The sequence below is a fragment of the Linepithema humile genome, chromosome 5, assembly GCF_040581485.1.
Source record: "Linepithema humile isolate Giens D197 chromosome 5, Lhum_UNIL_v1.0, whole genome shotgun sequence".
Lineage (NCBI taxonomy): Eukaryota > Metazoa > Arthropoda > Insecta > Hymenoptera > Formicidae > Linepithema > Linepithema humile.
This window is the reverse complement of record NC_090132.1, coordinates 9,432,418-9,450,791: the sequence shown is the minus strand read 5'-3', so window position 1 is coordinate 9,450,791 and position 18,374 is coordinate 9,432,418. Positions and strand designations below refer to the sequence as shown.

The following is an 18,374-nucleotide window of genomic DNA, read 5'->3' as shown; positions in this document are numbered from 1 at the left end:
TATTGTGCATTTTACGCCCCCGTGTATGTGTATTCTTTTTTCAGTTTATATTTCAACGAATATATTCCTGCATCAATTTGAGAGTGATTATCCGCATCGTATCTGTACTATTCTTTAATAAACGAGGAGGCGGAAGGTACATTCACGATCCGGAATTCCGCAATAATTTCGATCAGCAATAATTCCCGCGACGCGCTAACATCAGCGGGAGCGCCGTGGAATAGCGAGAGGTGAATTAAAACGCGCGACATCTCGCTCGAATATCTAAAAGCAACACATCGCGCGTCCGTGATTATAACCGATTCGACGATTGAACCGTCGCGTCGGCGTCCGCGAGATCGGTACCGTTATTATCCGACAGGATTATTCTACAAAATTCACGCGCGGCACGTTATTATCCACGCCCACGCGCTGTTATTATACCGACGCGACGCCGCGCTAATACTGTTCCGTGCAGTATATGCTGCCTTCGATACCGGGCAGGACCTCTCTCGCGCCGGTTGAATTAATAGCCGACTCTCCTAATAGTCGCTTCGCATTATTCCGGTTCTTTCGCGCGGGGTCGGCGACGTGGGACAGTCGGCGCGTATTTTCGGGCGAAAACTTCAGGTCGAATATTCAGAGCGGCTCTGAAATTCGCCCCCCGGTAGGATTTCAAGGAGCGATCCGAGGCGAAACTTTCTTCAACCGAGAAAGGGCCGCGCCGCCTCTGCACTCCTTGTACGTTTCCTATCTCTCTTTCTCTCTCTCTCTCTCTTTTCCCACTCGTTCTCTGTCTCGCGTTTGCTTCATTAAAATTGAAGGTTCCTCGTTGCCGCCGCGTCGAAAGTCTGCGGAAAGTCCGCTCTCGGCTTTCCCTCCCGCAATATCAGCGACACGCGCACTTCGTCGCTGTATTTAAGACCAGTCGGCTTCCCTTATGCGGCTTCGACAGCCGTGGGCGTGCGAAAGGAGAACGGAACTGCATCTCGGCTTTCAGCGTGGCGAAAAGTCCTTTGTCGACGCAAAGCCTTCGGAAAGTTCCCGATGCCGTCTATTTATCCCCGATCATAATCTTTGTATGAATGTTGACGCTATAATAGAAGCATTGATCGCAGGCGAAAAGACTGCACACATTCGTGTATTATATGCTTTCGTACACTTTGTCGATCGCATTTATAAAATATTCGAGAATCCCGTGGTCACTTTTTTTTTTACAATTTTTCTTCCCTAACTGGAAATTGCCTTCCCTTAACGAAAATTTAATCTGTTTCTGTTCGCATTTGAATTTTTAATGTCAAATATCTCCGTAAATCTTCGTAAGCTTCAAATTAAAATTTTGTTACAGCACAAGGTTGGATTAAAATTTGTTATTTAACCCCAGAAGATCATCTTGTTCTTAACTTTCAGATTAAGCACTCGTTATTTATAAAAACGCATCACGTTTCGACGCCGAGGCGACTTTTCTCTTTCACATCGGGCGGAATGACGATAATTCTGAAATGTTCGACAGATTTCTCTTCCGCAAACCAGCGAATACATCGAGAAATGCAAATTATCCTTAATCCATTTAGTTTTACTGGAAAATTGTGCCGAACCAATGGATCGCTCATGGATTACCCTAGACCCCGATGCGTAGTTTTAGGTCATGAATATTTGCCAAGTGGCATGAATGGCAACTGTGACCTAATCGAGCGATCGTGACGGAATAAAGAGATGTTAAAGAGCACTTGTTCGGAAACGGTGCTCCAGGTAAACCTCTCGCGCCATTAATTCGGATCGATGAACCCGCTTTCGCCGCTTGAAGGGCTGTTTATTCAGCGAATCGATCTCGATGGACTCGGCGTCGGCCCAGGGCTATGGACATCTCGATCGGCGAGAACGGCATGATCCGGTAACGCAATACGTAAACACAATTTTCCACGGGAAACAAACGAGAAATGTCAAGAGACGGATTTTGCCGTGCGAGCGAGCGCACGATCAACTTTCAATAATATCGTCGCGTGAAAAATACGGCGTGGAGAGCGCGGAGTAATAAACGCGAATCGCCGCGGAGCGCCTTCTTTCGCGCGCGCGCACGGCAGATGAGAGCGCCGTTTTAAATTAGTCGTAACCGCGCGCGAACCGGTTCGATACCTCCGCCTCTTTTCCAGAGTCATTACTATCGCCGTTCGAGCGTCAGATTGCTTAATCGCAAAATTGGCCTGGCTAACGCGGTCGGCGAACGTCGGACAAAGCGTGACGGGGTTAGAGAGGCCGGAAAAACGGAAGAAAATAGCAGAATGAAAATCGTCGGAGTGGCGCGCCGCAGCGGCGAGCCGATTTCGTACTGCCGACAACAAAAAGATCGTCGATTGGACGAGCGAAAAGAACGAAAGGGGAAAAATTTCGCAGTCTACCGTAGCTAAAACGAGTGGTAGAAAAGCGTAACCAGAAGGGAAAAGGGAGGGGGATAAAATAGGAATGAACGAAAGCGGCAGCGTGAGCGACCAAATCGCTAACAATACTGCGTCGGATAATCAGTAGAAAAAATCGAATGCGATAGAACATGACTCGATTAATAAATCATAATTGACGAATATATTATTACATATTTTATACGTGAGATTTATGCAGTATATAAATTCTGTAAAAAAATACCAATGCTCTGTTTCTCGGCTTAATTAATTTTTTAAACGCAACGCATTAATCATTTATCTTAGCAATCAACTGATCCGATGGGAAAAATAATTATGCTGGATTAATCAGAAAGCGCTTTGTGTAATCAAAATTTGATTATTGCAATAATCCTAAATAATGCAACGAGCGTTGCAAGGAGAAAATGGAAGGATGAAAGGATTTGTGATAACGCACTTTAGGACTCTGGCTCACATAACGCAAACCGCTCGGAAAGGAAATAACACTTGGAAATAATGCCAATTTTGACCTGGCCATTCCGACCTTGCTATTTCCGCTATTCTCGATGCGATTCCCGCTATAGCGCTGGACACAACGTAAGAGGCTCTTTGGTATGAATGAGGCTAGGCGTGTCCGGATTTGTCGTTCGATCGTCGGTGCATTAGGATTCGATGATTTTCCTTCGGAATAGAGATCATTATTTCAGATACTAGGTGCGGTGCGGTGCACGCTTGAACGGCTTTATCCGCGCCGGAGAATATCCCAAGATGTCGAGATACGGTCTCAGGAGAATGTTGAGGAATAATTTATAGTACCGCGATGTTCCAATTTAGATAAATGCATCGCAATGATAAATTATCTTTTATTTGTGATGGTGAGCGAGTAGGAAATAACGCGAATATCACTAGCGAGGGTTTTAAAGGGGTTAATGGCCAATGCTGATCGATTCCGGTCAAAATGGAACGATCCAATTTTCGGATTTTGTTTCTAAAAGATATCACATTTATTTTTCGCGGAAAACTGCTCTTTATTTGTTCGATATTACGTATTTCGCTCAGTTTACATGTATTAATAACGGCAGTTTAACATACAAATAACGGAAAATGTATATGTAAAAAAATAACAGGGCGAATGTTTAAAATGTATAAACCGACAATTGATAACTTGATGCAATTTCCTATTTTGTGTTTATCGAATATCGGCGTGCTGCTGTTTTCCGGATTGAGAGATTCGAAGAGTGTTGCGCGAGAAACGAAAATAAATATAGAAATCGACGACAAGAAAGGAGAGCGAATATCGTTGCCTGAAATGCGTTCTAATTTTGGTTACATTCCCAATCGAGCGGCTTTCGGTGCTCGGTAAAACGTGTACCCGATACGCATTCTGTTCGTTTCCATTTGTCATTTAAGCGGATACGGATACAAGTTGAGCCGTCCGACCGAGCACAATAGTGCATCTTTATCGTGTAAACGAGCAGGTTCGCGTTTTCACATGCATGTATTTTTCGCTCGCCCACGGACACATTCCCCGCCGCAAGTTTTCAACGGTGAATGCATTACGTGATGCGCAATACGCATACGAATGCCCATATCGAAAATGCAATAAATAAACGAATGCACGAATTGTGCGCGACGGCAAAAATCGTTGGACTATATCAAGTTTGATAATTAAACCTGTAGATACCTGACACGTTTTTTAAATAATGCCGGATGCCGTCAATTTTCTAGAACGCGGATAATAAAATGTGTATTAATTTTTATTTCCACTTGCTTTGAAGGTAAAAAACATATCTTTGAATGTACGTAATTTCCGAGAAGAGAAAAGATAATTAACCGTCGAGCGGAGTTCCGTAAAAGAAAAATTACAATTAACGTTTGGCGTTGGGAGTTAAATTACAGATCAATTTGTGGGAGTAATTATTCTCTGTGATGTTGGTAGGTAACGACTTACTATACTCGCCCGTACACCACTCCTCTTCATACGGCAAAACAAACGTAACCCTATCCATATTCAAAGTATCGCTTACAACCGGACCCTCTGACCGCGGTGTTATTAATACTTGTGCTGTTGAATAGATAAAGTCCATTAAGGGCGATACGGACCGAATGCAACGTCCATTAACAAAAGTACCCTTACAAAGGTACATGTTTTAAGGACACCGAACACACCCAGTCGCGCTATATTGCCGCCCCGGAGAGCGAAAGACGAATGCCGGACTCCACAAAGCCGCGGCGCTTTCGGTCGGAACATTTTACAGAAAGAATGTGAAAAGTGTGCACAATGGGTATCGTTCAACGCGGTCTCTCGTACAAATGATTTTTAAATGCGTTACGAGTCCCGGCAGACACGGGACAAGCGCGGCGCAGCGGGATGGGAGGTAACACGCTATGTAGATTTCGGCTCTTCAGCCGGGCGAGATGCTCTTTGATGTCGAATGACGCATGGAACGACGACCCTGCGCCAATTGTCCTCCCCCGGCGCTTCGATTCGATGTTTACGCCGATCCGGGCGCGTTCGGGTTTGCACGCGCGCGAGCGCAACATAGAAGCGCTTTTCATGCTCGACGAGCAATTAGGCTTGTCGTTTAACCAGAATACGCGTTTAGATTAAAGATGTAGAGATCGAGTGGGAGAGAAAGGGAGAGGATTTTCAATCGTTTATCGTCAATGCCAGAAGAGAAGCATCAATAACGCATCGACGTTAAACAAAGAGGATGGACGTGATTGTGCGTTTCCGAAAATTATGCTTTCGAACGCTTTTTACACAGAAGAAATCAATCTATCATTGGTAATAATAATAAGATAAAATTTTACAAGTTTTTCAAGCGTATAAAATCATTATTCAATCGAGAACTATTTATAAGCCTGAGAAATTTTCTATGAAATTACTTAATTAAGAGTACAAAGAATAAAAGGTAATTTTTTGCATTTTAATAATGATATAAAAAATGTAGGCAGGAAGGTGAATAAAAATATTCAAATAAAAATCGAGTAAAAAAGATTCCCCGTGTTAAAAGGAAGCGCAATTAGTAAAAGTATCGACATCTTTCCCACCTCTCTAGTTTCGATTAGCGATTTCTCTTCCGACCGAGCAACTCGACACGCCCGGCTCAACGGCTCTCGCCGTTTTTCTCGCATTGCGGACGCGAGCTCCCGCTAATGAAGGTACAACGAAATACGTCGTCGGATCGACCGTGCAATTTCGATTTCCGCTCCTTTCTTGCGATAGGCTCGATCGTTAAAGTCGCCGCGCGCTCGTGCATTCCATGAAAGCAGTTTTGCGCTAACGAGCGCGCGAGTTCTCCTCATTTAGACGATCGCCTCTCTCTCGATTTTCATTTATTTTCAATACGAACCGTCAAATTTGGCGGTACACTGTTCATCTATTTTCGATGCATCGCGAGCTGAAAAGCGTTCATATCAGTATGCACTCGTGACCGACATGTTCTTCGTTGAAGCTCTATTAATCATCCGTTAATGAATCGTACATTATTTATTAACCATGCTTTTAGCGCGACAAAGTGCTAAACTCCATACGAATAAGATAACGGGTACAGTGATTGATCGGCGCATAGTAATTACATCACGGCGCGCGCGGCAATATATTACAACCGACATATCGATTATAATCGTCTTTAAGACAAGCCCTCTTCTGAATGAGCTTTATAATTAACGCGCGAGCTTATTTTCGTTGTTATTTTTCCACTCCGTTGTTTACTACACATCGTAAAGCGTGCGCGAAAAACAATGAACAAGCGCCGGCTGACATATTTAAGCGCAGCCTGTTAAAAATAATACCTTTGATGAGATTTTCACAGTTTATGTGCTAATGTGTCATTTTGCGTTGTACGTATAAAAAGAGAGACGGTGCAGCAGTTAATGAAGCAGTTAAGGAATGGTAAATAACCTTGTTTGCAAAAATGCAGTTTTACAGTCGTTGACCAAATAACAATCACGGTAAAAAATAATAGTCGGCAATTTTACAGAGAGCTCCGCGAGCTTTGAAAATCTAGATCTTTATGAAACTCGGCACGTTCGTAAAATAGCGCAATGATTGTATTGCGATTGTTCGCTCATACGGAAAAACAATTTCAAGCTATCATAATCTTTAACGCTAAAGTTAGCAAGAGAAATTAATGAATGCGAGAATAATCAAGACGATTCATTTCATCTTTTCGTATGTTTGAAAAATTTATGGATATATTGTGGACACAAATATATGTGTTCACTTTCTGTTTAATAATATTAGTACGACGATGACGAGGGAACCGACTCGATTGAAATGTGACAGATCGCGCAGGGCAAATCTCGAAATATAGCGAGAACGATAGAGAAGCTAAATATCACATTTGCGACGTAACTGTGCTCCGTGCGTTTCGAGTTTGCCGATTTATGTCGATTTTTATGCGAATCGTACCGTATTCGACGGGATACGATGTGTAAAAGCTTTTTCGATATCGCGCAAGCATATGCGCGCGGATTTGTCGTCCGATCGGCTTCACGACCGCGGTCAGTGCGAATGCGCATTCGATCCCGCTGTCAGGAAGTGGTGGGACGTACCGATATCGCGTATAATATGGCGATGGTAGCAATATAAAGTTGACATTTTCGCATGCAGTCCTATGGAAATAGCGGGATAAAGTTGATTCTTTCGCAAACAGCGCCGCGCAGAGGCGAGGAGGTGGGCGAGGGGAGCGATATAAAGTTCGCTTCGCGTTCGCGTTCGCGTTCGCGACACGAAGTTGTGTACGAGCGAGAATTGAAAAACATTTCGTCGGATACGCGAGAGAGCGCAACGGCCGGAAAGTAATAATAAGCGCGTTCTCTTTGCGTTACGTAAGCTCTTCGTTTTTGACGCGATATGCGGCGTAACGTTAACAATTTCGAAAAAAAAGAGAACAGAAACAGGAGGAAAAAAAAAAAAAAGCGAGAACCCAGATTAAATAACGGCATATGACCGAGACATTCGAGCGATATTTCTCGCGCTACCTTTGTGAAAAGATATAACAATAATCTTAAAATATAACACGTCGCGTGTGCATTTCTGCCATAAATTTCAATTCTCGATTTTCAGCGTTCAATTATCAGGTCTATATTTTCGTAACGTTTTGCGGCGAAACAATAAATATTCATTAAAATTAATGAAATAATTAAACGATAAAATTAAAATTAAAATTAAAATTAAATTTATATATATAAGGATATTTTCGATGTTATTAATTTTGTTTCATTATGCAGAGATGTGTGTGTACATACATATATAGCATTGCTACCGGATCTCGACTAAGCAATGATAACCACCATAAGCTATACGATTATAAACTATTTACAATGTAATAGCAAACTGTAATATAGGTACCGTATGATACTCCGCGAAATTGGATATACATTCCTGCGGCAATGTACATATACTGCGACTGAAAATTAAATTTCGGATAAACAAGACGTAACGCAGGCACGCAAAGCTCGGTTCGTCGCTCCCGATCCTGGGGCCGCGGTGGATCCTGATACGGATTGAGCTATCCCGTCTGACACGATGTAAGAGTCATTTCGTGCAAACGAGCCCGGGATTTGTCGAGGGGCCAGTGACGCAGCTCTGTATGTACGACCGTCGTCGTCGCCGGAAGCGGGATGGATGGCGCAGCTCTTTCACATTTTCCCGCTCCTATTTCCCGCGACTGCGAAAAAAAGAAAGGCAGGCGGACGAAGAGAGAGAGAGAGAGAGAGAGAGAGAGAGAGAGAGAGAGAGAGAGAGAGAGAGAGAGAGAGAGAGAGAGAGAGAGAGAGAGAGAGAGAGAGAGAGAGAGAGAGAGAGAGAGAGAGAGAGAGAGAGAGAGAGAGAGAGAGAGAGAGAGAGAGAGAGAGAGAGAGAGAGAGAGAGAGAGAGAGAGAGAGAGAGAGAGAGAGAGAGAGAGAGAGAGAGAGAGAGAGAGAGAGAGAGAGAGAGAGAGAGAGAGAGAGAGAGAGAGAGAGAGAGAGAGAGAGAGAGAGAGAGAGAGAGAGAGAGAGAGAGAGAGAGAGAGAGAGAGAGAGAGAGAGAGAGAGAGAGAGAGAGAGAGAGAGAGAGAGAGAGAGAGAGAGAGAGAGAGAGAGAGAGAGAGAGAGAGAGAGAGAGAGAGAGAGAGAGAGAGAGAGAGAGAGAGAGAGAGAGAGAGAGAGAGAGAGAGAGAGAGAGAGAGAGAGAGAGAGAGAGAGAGAGAGAGAGAGAGAGAGAGAGAGAGAGAGAGAGAGAGAGAGAGAGAGAGAGAGAGAGAGAGAGAGAGAGAGAGAGAGAGAGAGAGAGAGAGAGAGAGAGAGAGAGAGAGAGAGAGAGAGAGAGAGAGAGAGAGAGAGAGAGAGAGAGAGAGAGAGAGAGAGAGAGAGAGAGAGAGAGAGAGAGAGAGAGAGAGAGAGAGAGAGAGAGAGAGAGAGAGAGAGAGAGAGAGAGAGAGAGAGAGAGAGAGAGAGAGAGAGAGAGAGAGAGAGAGAGAGAGAGAGAGAGAGAGAGAGAGAGAGAGAGAGAGAGAGAGAGAGAGAGAGAGAGAGAGAGAGAGAGAGAGAGAGAGAGAGAGAGAGAGAGAGAGAGAGAGAGAGAGAGAGAGAGAGAGAGAGAGAGAGAGAGAGAGAGAGAGAGAGAGAGAGAGAGAGAGAGAGAGAGAGAGAGAGAGAGAGAGAGAGAGAGAGAGAGAGAGAGAGAGAGAGAGAGAGAGAGAGAGAGAGAGAGAGAGAGAGAGAGAGAGAGAGAGAGAGAGAGAGAGAGAGAGAGAGAGAGAGAGAGAGAGAGAGAGAGAGAGAGAGAGAGAGAGAGAGAGAGAGAGAGAGAGAGAGAGAGAGAGAGAGAGAGAGAGAGAGAGAGAGAGAGAGAGAGAGAGAGAGAGAGAGAGAGAGAGAGAGAGAGAGAGAGAGAGAGAGAGAGAGAGAGAGAGAGAGAGAGAGAGAGAGAGAGAGAGAGAGAGAGAGAGAGAGAGAGAGAGAGAGAGAGAGAGAGAGAGAGAGAGAGAGAGAGAGAGAGAGAGAGAGAGAGAGAGAGAGAGAGAGAGAGAGAGAGAGAGAGAGAGAGAGAGAGAGAGAGAGAGAGAGAGAGAGAGAGAGAGAGAGAGAGAGAGAGAGAGAGAGAGAGAGAGAGAGAGAGAGAGAGAGAGAGAGAGAGAGAGAGAGAGAGAGAGAGAGAGAGAGAGAGAGAGAGAGAGAGAGAGAGAGAGAGAGAGAGAGAGAGAGAGAGAGAGAGAGAGAGAGAGAGAGAGAGAGAGAGAGAGAGAGAGAGAGAGAGAGAGAGAGAGAGAGAGAGAGAGAGAGAGAGAGAGAGAGAGAGAGAGAGAGAGAGAGAGAGAGAGAGAGAGAGAGTAACGAGCCACGTCTCTCCGCGAAACACTGCGAAATTATGTATTAGGTCGAAAGAACGTAATCTACGGCGTTTTGCTCTTTTCTCTCCGCCGGCTATATTTTTCCTTTGTGTTTTCAACTTTTGCGCGCTCGCGTATATATACGGGTCGTGAAACGCGCCGATCTCTAATTCTTCCGTACGACTGTATGATAATTTATCCTGCTTTTTTTTCTTTCACACGACCGTCCTTTCATTCGAGGATTTTCCACGACCGGGCTTCTTCAACGCGGAATTCTACGACTGTGGAGAAAACACCAACGTCGAAGGATAAACGATACACTATTCACGATTCCGCTTCTCTTTCGAAAAGCAGCGCACTATAAAGCCGTGAAACATTTTACACCGTTGCGCAAAGTTATTCATTGAGGGATTACAATATCTGTAAATCTTTCGCCTAATGCTACAAAGTCTATAAGCATTGTAGACGTATCGATTTCACATTTTACATAAAAAAATCATGTAGGTCCTTTTCCAATTTTTTTTTTTTTTCAACATTGTTTAAATTTTCTCCACGTTTTTTCTAGGAATTGAGTGACTCACAGATTATCAGCAGTGGAATTTTATTGTGAGATTTTAAAGTCAATGAATCAATGATTAAAATGTCCAACAGCTCTCTTTTCCAATACGTATATATCTACTTTTATAACATAAGAATTCAAGATAATACATATGTACGAGCAGTTAAAAAAAAAAGAAAAAAACACATACGAACCGGCGCCGCATCGGCGATAAGAGACGTTCGCACGAAATCAGGAATCTCGACAAATACACCGAAGAAGGTCTCCGGTGATTTCCCGAACTGGTTTTAAAGCGTGCCTGCAGTTAAGTGCTGCGCTCGATAAATTTTTTCAAGCGCCCTTTACTTTCTCTTCTTCCACAGCTTTGTTCTTTCCTGCCACCTAACCCTCCCCTCGAATTCGCTTCAACTCCACCGGATAAAGCTTTCGGTCCGCCCCTGAAAACTGTTACTAGATTTTCTGCTTCGTCTGACGCAGTTACCTCTCTCTCTCTCTCTTTCTCCCCGGTTCCGTTTATGCCTGTCCTCCCTCTCTCTCTCGCTCTCGCTGCACTCTCTTTCTCTCTGTCAAATTAACATAGTTCGCGCAGTTGAATTTAAATAGTGATCGGGGTTGCGGCCCCACCCGCGGATTTCGGGTTTTCCCGGAAGTTTAGCAAGTACACGCCGGCGGGCGTGCAGCTTTCCGCCGTCGCGCGAAATCCGCGCGGACTTTTTGCGGGATTAGCCGGGTAATTGGAGCGACGGAGGCTTGCGACAAGCCCGAACAAAAACAATATTCGTCGCGTTTAATTTCTCCTTAATGGCAGTCTCGGAAATTTCTTCGCCGCACCCGGGAAATGTCCGCTTCGCGGTAACATTTTTCCGTCTACGCGACTCCGAAAGGGTTCACGAACGGATAACGTAATTCGTAATGGCCCAAGTTGAATTGAGGCTTACGAAGTAATCAGAAACTTGAAATCTTAGCTCGCTGTCGGTCGCTTTTTTTCCTCCCCGCGACCAAGCTCTCTCCTCTCTTTAGACGCCAACCGTGCGTAGCTTATTCGTCTGCCGAAATCACTCGTCGAGTATCAGTCCATGTTAGACTTGACTAGTTTGAGCAAGTTTGTTTAATTCGTTCGCTTGCGAAATCTACGTCGCGAGTCGCGCTCGATTGAACACGGAACCGTTCGTAGCTCGGTGCACCTTGATGTGAACGAATCAACGAACGAACGAACGCGATCGGATCGTCCGAATTCGATAAGTAGAGGATGGCGCTCCGTCGTCGTTCCAGCTGCACCGAGAGAAAATGGCATATGTCACGATTTCCGTTATCGCGGCCCACGTTCCACCGCGCACACAGTTACATTTCGGCAACTACTTGGAAAGTGCGCTTAAGCGCCGATCTCTTTCTCCGGCGTCCCTCACGCACGTACGCTCATGCGGGGACTTATACGATCGACGTACACACGGACGCACACGTGCACGCCGTCGTCCCCCGGTCAGCATTATGCAAAAGTTCGGAAAGTAACTTCGTACCCACGTAGGGGCTGGAAAAGTTTTCGCGGTATGCCATTCCCTCCATTGAGTTCGAGGAAATAATTACTACCCCGACGGGGTAGCTGGAAATTGGTTGTCCGAGAATGCAGAAACATGTTCATCATTGGCATCGCAATCACGAAACTCAAGAAAGCACACGTTCATCCTCAATTGAGATGTTTCCGGAAAATGTAAAGTGCTTCACGGAGAAGAGAGAAATAGCCGGGTGTCCGAATGAGACGATAACTCGATAAACATTTCTTATAACAAATTACATTGCGCGAGTAATGGGATATATATATACCAAGCGCGCGGGGAATAACTGCTGACTCGATAGGAAATGAATAAAGAGAAAGAAAGAAGGAGCAAATATAACTTTTCATTCCACGGGTAAACAATGTGTCGATAGAGAACGCAGACATTCGTTTCAACGGATATTCTTCCCTTTATGGTCTTTAGATTTTATTTGTAATCAATCATATAATGTCGAAATCACTCTTGATGCCTTTCGTAGACGTTGAGTCGGGTATTTGTCTTTGTTCTTCTATTGTTATTATTGTCTGTTTGTGTATTGGCAATGTTATATTTGTTCTTTTGCTCGTTGCAGATTACTTCGTGACGTTTACGGTCCGACGTCTGATTTCTTCAGCTGTTTGATTGTCAGTTGAAAAAAAATTGTCACGCGAAAGTGAATCGGGAGAAAATTATCCTTCGTTTTTCTTTCGAAAGAAGTTCGGGAAAGCAATTCGTGAGCGGAATCAAAATGCCAACGTAACGATGCTAGATTAAATTGATGATCTCTTCCGAGGAAGATATTTTTTTTCTCCCCCCCCCCCCCCAGAAATCGTAGGAGGGAAATCGTTTATTTCAACGTATTCAAAAGTTGGAAGGGACGCAGTCTGAACCATCCGGCATTTTATTGTGTCTGGGCCCTCTGGGCACGTTATTTTTCGCTTCCGCTCCGCGAAACTCCGCGATACGGCGAGCTCGTTCGGCGCTACCGAAATTGTCGGCGATCCATTCGGAGCGAAGTCAGTACGACGTCAAACGAAATTGCTCTTCGTCCGCGCCCGGGACAAAACGCGTAAACAGACAGATTCTCGCATTCGTGCGTAACTTTCTCTTCGACGAGCGTCACAAATCACGCGATGCAAGCCGACTGCGACGACCGAACTGCGCGCGGTCATACGTTTCCGTATGACAATAGCGCGCGGCGACGGCGGCGGCGGATGAAAGAGGAAGAGCGAGAGAGAGAGAGGTTGCAGATAATAGGCGGCAGATAACGGCGGATGGGAATCCAAAATGACGGAACAGTCGCAGTTTATCCCTTTCTGACGTGACTCATAAAACCGTCGGTTCCGTAATATTTTACCGCAATCTCACCAGCGTGCGCGCGCGCGCGCGCTCCCGCCGTTATCGAGAACATTCGCGGAAACAAGGGGCCGTCCGGGCGGAAATATACGGTTATTCGGAAATGGGCTGAGATGATTCGAGTTGCGATGCAGGTACCCAACGAAGTGATCCCCGCACTAACTACTCTCCCGATTCGCGACGGATGCGGGAGGAGAAAATCGTGGAGGAGACGGCGGAGGAGGAAGGGGGGAAACGGTAAACGGAGTAGTCCGACGGAGAACGACGACGGGGGACACGACGGGGGACGCGACGGCGGCCTTGGCGAAGGCAAGAGAAGAAGTTGGATCGCGTTTCGCGGGAGAACGCAAACGGTTAATGTACGATCGAAGGAAGAAGGAATGTTCGCAGCAATCCGGAACGACCGGAGGGGTTATTCCAGGTTGAACGATAGCGCCAGGAATAAGTACTGTTCGCCGGGAAAGCTCTCCATTGGATACGGGAATTGGATGTTCGGGATAAGAGAGAGAGAGAGAGAGAGAGAGAGAAAAAAAGGGGGAGAGAGAGAGAGAGAGAGGAGGAAGGGAAGCGGAATCGATGGTGCTCTCAAACAATTCTTCACCGTGTATTGACCGTGGGTAAATCAATCAGAGACAGTCGTTTTGACCTTTACGATCAGATTCCAGTTGGTGCAACGACACGGTGAGATAGAGCGAGAAAAAGAGATGGATGGTGAGACAGATAAAGACAGAACGACGGAAAGGGCGACGCAGAGGAAAAGGGAGCAAAAAACAAACGTCGAGGGGTTTGGTGAAACAAAAACGCGGGGAGAGGGGAGCGGAAAACAGAAGGATCGAAGCAGAAAGGAGACTTCTGACGTTGTTTGTCCAATTGCAATTACGCCAGCCGGGGACTTTCTTTGCGCCAAAGGCGGGATGTCTCGCGAAAATCTTTTAAGTGCATCGCGCGAAGATCAAATCACCGCGCGAACAATGAGATTGAGACATACGAATTCCTCTCGATCGAGCGCAGCTTGTGAATTCCTTTTCGAATTTTATTACATTGTTTACTTCAATAAAATGATTGTATCGCAATTACGGATTTACAGGAATTTCAATGGAAATTCTTTTAATGAAAAATCTAAATCCGCCGAAAATATGCAATCAAATTGTCTTATACTTCCGAAATAAATAATCATCAATTAAAGCATAAATTTCCTTAATCGACCAAGCGTTATCTATCGAATTTACGCTTTTCAGCTCGGAATAATCTCAAAAGTGCAGTTTACACATGAACATCTTATATGCGTTCACTCCGTTACACGTTATTTTAATATGTAAATAAATCAAAGCAAACTCCATCTCGAGCGATCGTCAAGCACCGCAGGGAAATAATTCCATCTGCAAGTTTCAATTCCGAGACGAGGTTTACTTACATGACAACGAGAAATCATATCGAAAACCGAATCAATTCTGCGCGATAGCATTTCAATGATGCATGACGAGTACCGATGGGCTAAAGCGTTTCTCGCGACCCGAGAGAATTCCGCCGAACGATTCCGTCACGCGCGTTTTCCCCGCGCAAAGTCGCCGCCGGGCATTCGATAATTTGCGGCGGAATCGCTCTTTTACATTTCATAACTGGTACACGTTCTGCCGGAAACGCATACCCGCCGAGCGTGAAACGCGTTACCGATCGCTCGCACACACACACACACACACGCTCATACACAAACAATAGCGAAATGTGCCAGTGGGCCATGCGCGCAGGAGCGATGATTTAACACTGTCGCCCGACATTCGATGGCATAAAACATGCAGGCATCCCGTGATGAATCGCGCGCGTATGTTTGCCACGTGGCTCGCCTCTGACTGCCATCATCGCAATTCCATTAAATCGCCGCCCCGCGATTCTGCGAGCGTCACGAGCGTCACGAGCGTTGACTTTATTAATCCCGCATTCAACGCTCTGGCCGCCCCCGGGGTCCAATAAAACCCATACGTTTTCTTCAGCTGTCAAAGAACTTTAAGATTTTTTATTTTTATTTTTTTTTTATTCGAACTGTATACTTTCAAAGGGCGATCTGTCGCCTCTAATGACGGACAATTAGAATGTCTCTCAAGGATGCCCTAGAATTAATGATATTTTGCTAGAAGATTGACTTTTAATTATCCGCTTTACTGACATTGTAATGGCGAATACGTAAGACTGGATGATGAACCGGATTATAGCTAACAACCGGCGTTCTCGAAGAAAGTATAATGCCAGAGATAAGAATACCTGCCCCCAAGCGATAACTCCCAGGTGATTCGACGAGCGAGTTTTCAATTTAAAATTCGATTCGCTCTTTGATTCCATTTTCCCGCTGTTACGGCGCGACTTCTTGCACTACGTGCACGGCGTGCCGAGTATTTATCAAAGTCAGATTATGTAAAATTGTATATACAGCGGGGATGACCGGTAGTTTAATTATGCGCGGGCGATGTTATCTCCTATCCTCGACAATGTTAAGACAACGAGGCGCAAAAACGTGCGTAATTTAAAAAAACGGCCGGACGTTAATTCGCGCAACGGCGCAAACGCAATTACCGGCCGATCGAGAAACCCGTAACCGTTCATTATCATCTCCCCGTTAAAAAGTTAAGATTCTCCCCGCCGCGCTATTACCTACTCTCTCGCCTTTTACGAGAAGAGATGGCTTTCTAATGGACGCCGATCGTATGCGGCGAGTTCCGCGCGCACGTGAACACGCCACTCTTTTCTCTTCCACGAAGGGACGAGGCGTCTCAACACGTCCGTCTCTATTTTTTCGCCCGGCCCGATCCGGATCCCGAAATTATTAGCTTCTGCACGGGTTTCGGGAGCCCGGGCTGTATACGTGTGCGCGCGCGGTGGCGGCGGCGGCGGCGGCACGCAGTAAAAACTGCATAACCGATGCAAGGTGCGACCAATCATTTTCGGGGGTCGAGGCGAAGGCGAAAGAAATTGCCGGGGCAAGCTGTGTGTACGCGTTTGTCGAGAGAGGGACCCATGGCAGCGAACACCTGCTGCTCCTCGACCGGCGTTATACGACGTTCCTCGCTCGCAACCCAGCAGCGGCATGCCTGCCTGCCCGCCTGCTTGCCTTTCTTCCTCTCTTTACCGCCTCTTTCTCTCTCTCTCTCTCTCTCTCGGGTCTCCTTCGCGTCGCGTTCCCCTCGCGTCGCAGTTAAACATCTCCGAAGAACGACGACCTGGCTAACTTCTCGCAACCCCCGTCGTTGGACGAGACGCGTTTCCGGGCGTGAGAACTCGGCAAGGGCGGAGCCGCAGGAATTTAGTACTTTTCCTCTCGCCGAGCAGTTATCACTCATCGCGCTCGCCCGCCCGCGTCCGCCGAACACAATGCGCCGCGTGGACCAGATGGCGGTCGCATTAAGAACTTTTCGCGATTATGATTTCCCGATTTCAATGGTCAGGCACGTGCCACCCCCGACGGAGTGGGCACGAGGGTTCGTTCATTCGCGCCGAAGACCTTAAAAGCCCGCCGTATAGTAGTTTTATGTCTTTTTTTTTTTTAGGCACGGATTACGACGTAATTCGCACATGGTGGATTTTTCTACTCCCGTTACTCGCTGCCCTCACTGGTTCGCAGTACATTATACATCCTCGTAAAAGTATATCGCGCAGCAATAATATAATGAAATTACTAAAGTATCGACGGAGCGACGATAAAAACGTTGTAAACGTTCCGGTGCTAACGTCGATCGGAAAATCGATCTTCCAGAAAAATAATTATGGCGGTGGACCTGCAGACCGAAGTATTTAAATACGACTTCCTCTTTTTGCTTCCTCTCTAATTTACAATGTGATAAGCAATTACAGATAAGGTATTGTATACAGCTAAGTGCATTTACCATGAGAATATCAGATTTATGTGATATTTAAGTCAGATTCTCTTATGAGAATTGCAATGGTAAAACGAGAGTAATGAATTCTGGTAAATAATTTCAGAAAATTGAGTAAATAGTGAATAAAATCGCTGTGCAATTATTAGCGAAATGATATTTTTGTAATTCCACAGATGTAAAAAAATATATCCAATATATATTTTGTAATTTCACAAAAATAGAAAGATATATCAAATTATGAAAACGCAAGCATGAATATGATGAAGTACAAAATAAATTACATTCTGTGAAAATAATGTCTGGAAATATAGAACAAATTAAATCGCTATGTAAAGATGCTTGTAAAAACTTATCGTTGCTATTAAATTTCAGTGTCGCTGCGAGCGTGAAACGTTATGTTCCCTTCACGGAGAATCAGAGTACCAAGCAATCGGACTTGTTCCTGGCGCCAGTGATGTGCTTCATTTGCTACCAGCATACATCAAGAGAGGTCATATATGAATTAGAGTTCGTATCTGGAGACTTATTTTGGCTCGTTATTGTTCTGATGGCGATAGACTGCCGACGAATAAATTTTCCGACGAATCGGTGGAAGCGCCGAGGGGGAGAAAACACACACAGTCTGCGAGGACCGCCGACATATCGCGCCGTACTTTCTCGCAAAATTTACGGGAGCTATTTTAAATTCATAAAGATATTTGTATTCTCGGTCGTCGCATAATCGTGCATTTGGCCATTCCGCGCGAGAATTCCTCGACGTCGCGACGCTGAACGCATCTACGCGAAACGGCCGCGGGAACGGTAGCGGCAGATTCACGTGGGAATCAAGTCACGGATGAGAACATAGTCATGTTTGGAAACATATCGAACAAGCTCTCAGCATGAGTGAGCGCACTACGTAATTCTATGCGTAAAATAACAGAGTGGTATAATGCTGAATGCAAGCCCGAGAAATTCTCAGATTAATGATAACCGCGCGATATTTTATAGCGAAAAGGATAACGTGAAATGTATTTTACACATCGTATTTATAGAAATGTTATTAATTTGTCACATATCGTGGATAATCGATGATTCGATTTAATAAAATGTCCACGTTAATCTCGATTCTCGCAGTCTTCTCACTCGTACTTTTCATCTAATGAATATTTTTTAAGGCTCCAAATATGTACATTCTTGAAGAACTCATAGACAACGTTAGACATTGTACCTAATGGATGAAACGTCAAACTGCACTTCGGTGGCACTTAACATTATCCTGCCGGAGGGCACAGAATTGTCTCTGTCGTGCTTTACTTGGAACACGCTGCGAAGGTAACTTCTAAGTCGCTCCGAAGTTCGCCAGCGCGTAAGAGAATTTT

The 18,374-nt window shown here is 45.3% G+C and overlaps 1 protein-coding gene and 1 long non-coding RNA gene across 3 annotated transcripts in view; one reads left to right on the top strand and one right to left on the bottom strand.

Moving 5' to 3' along the window:
• LOC105674058 (uncharacterized) overlaps positions 1-18,120 on the top strand; it is a 51,293-nt gene extending 33,173 nt beyond the window's left edge. Inside the window, exons 2-3 of the long non-coding RNA XR_010890203.1 lie at positions 16,684-16,992; positions 17,386-18,120. This is a non-coding gene — a long non-coding RNA (uncharacterized lncRNA). The remainder of the gene's footprint in view (positions 1-16,683; positions 16,993-17,385) is intronic.
• The window catches only part of Toll-6 (Toll-like receptor 6), a 250,197-nt gene that overhangs the window by 7,635 nt on the left and 224,188 nt on the right, over positions 1-18,374 (bottom strand). The gene's annotated exons all lie outside the window — the stretch shown is intronic.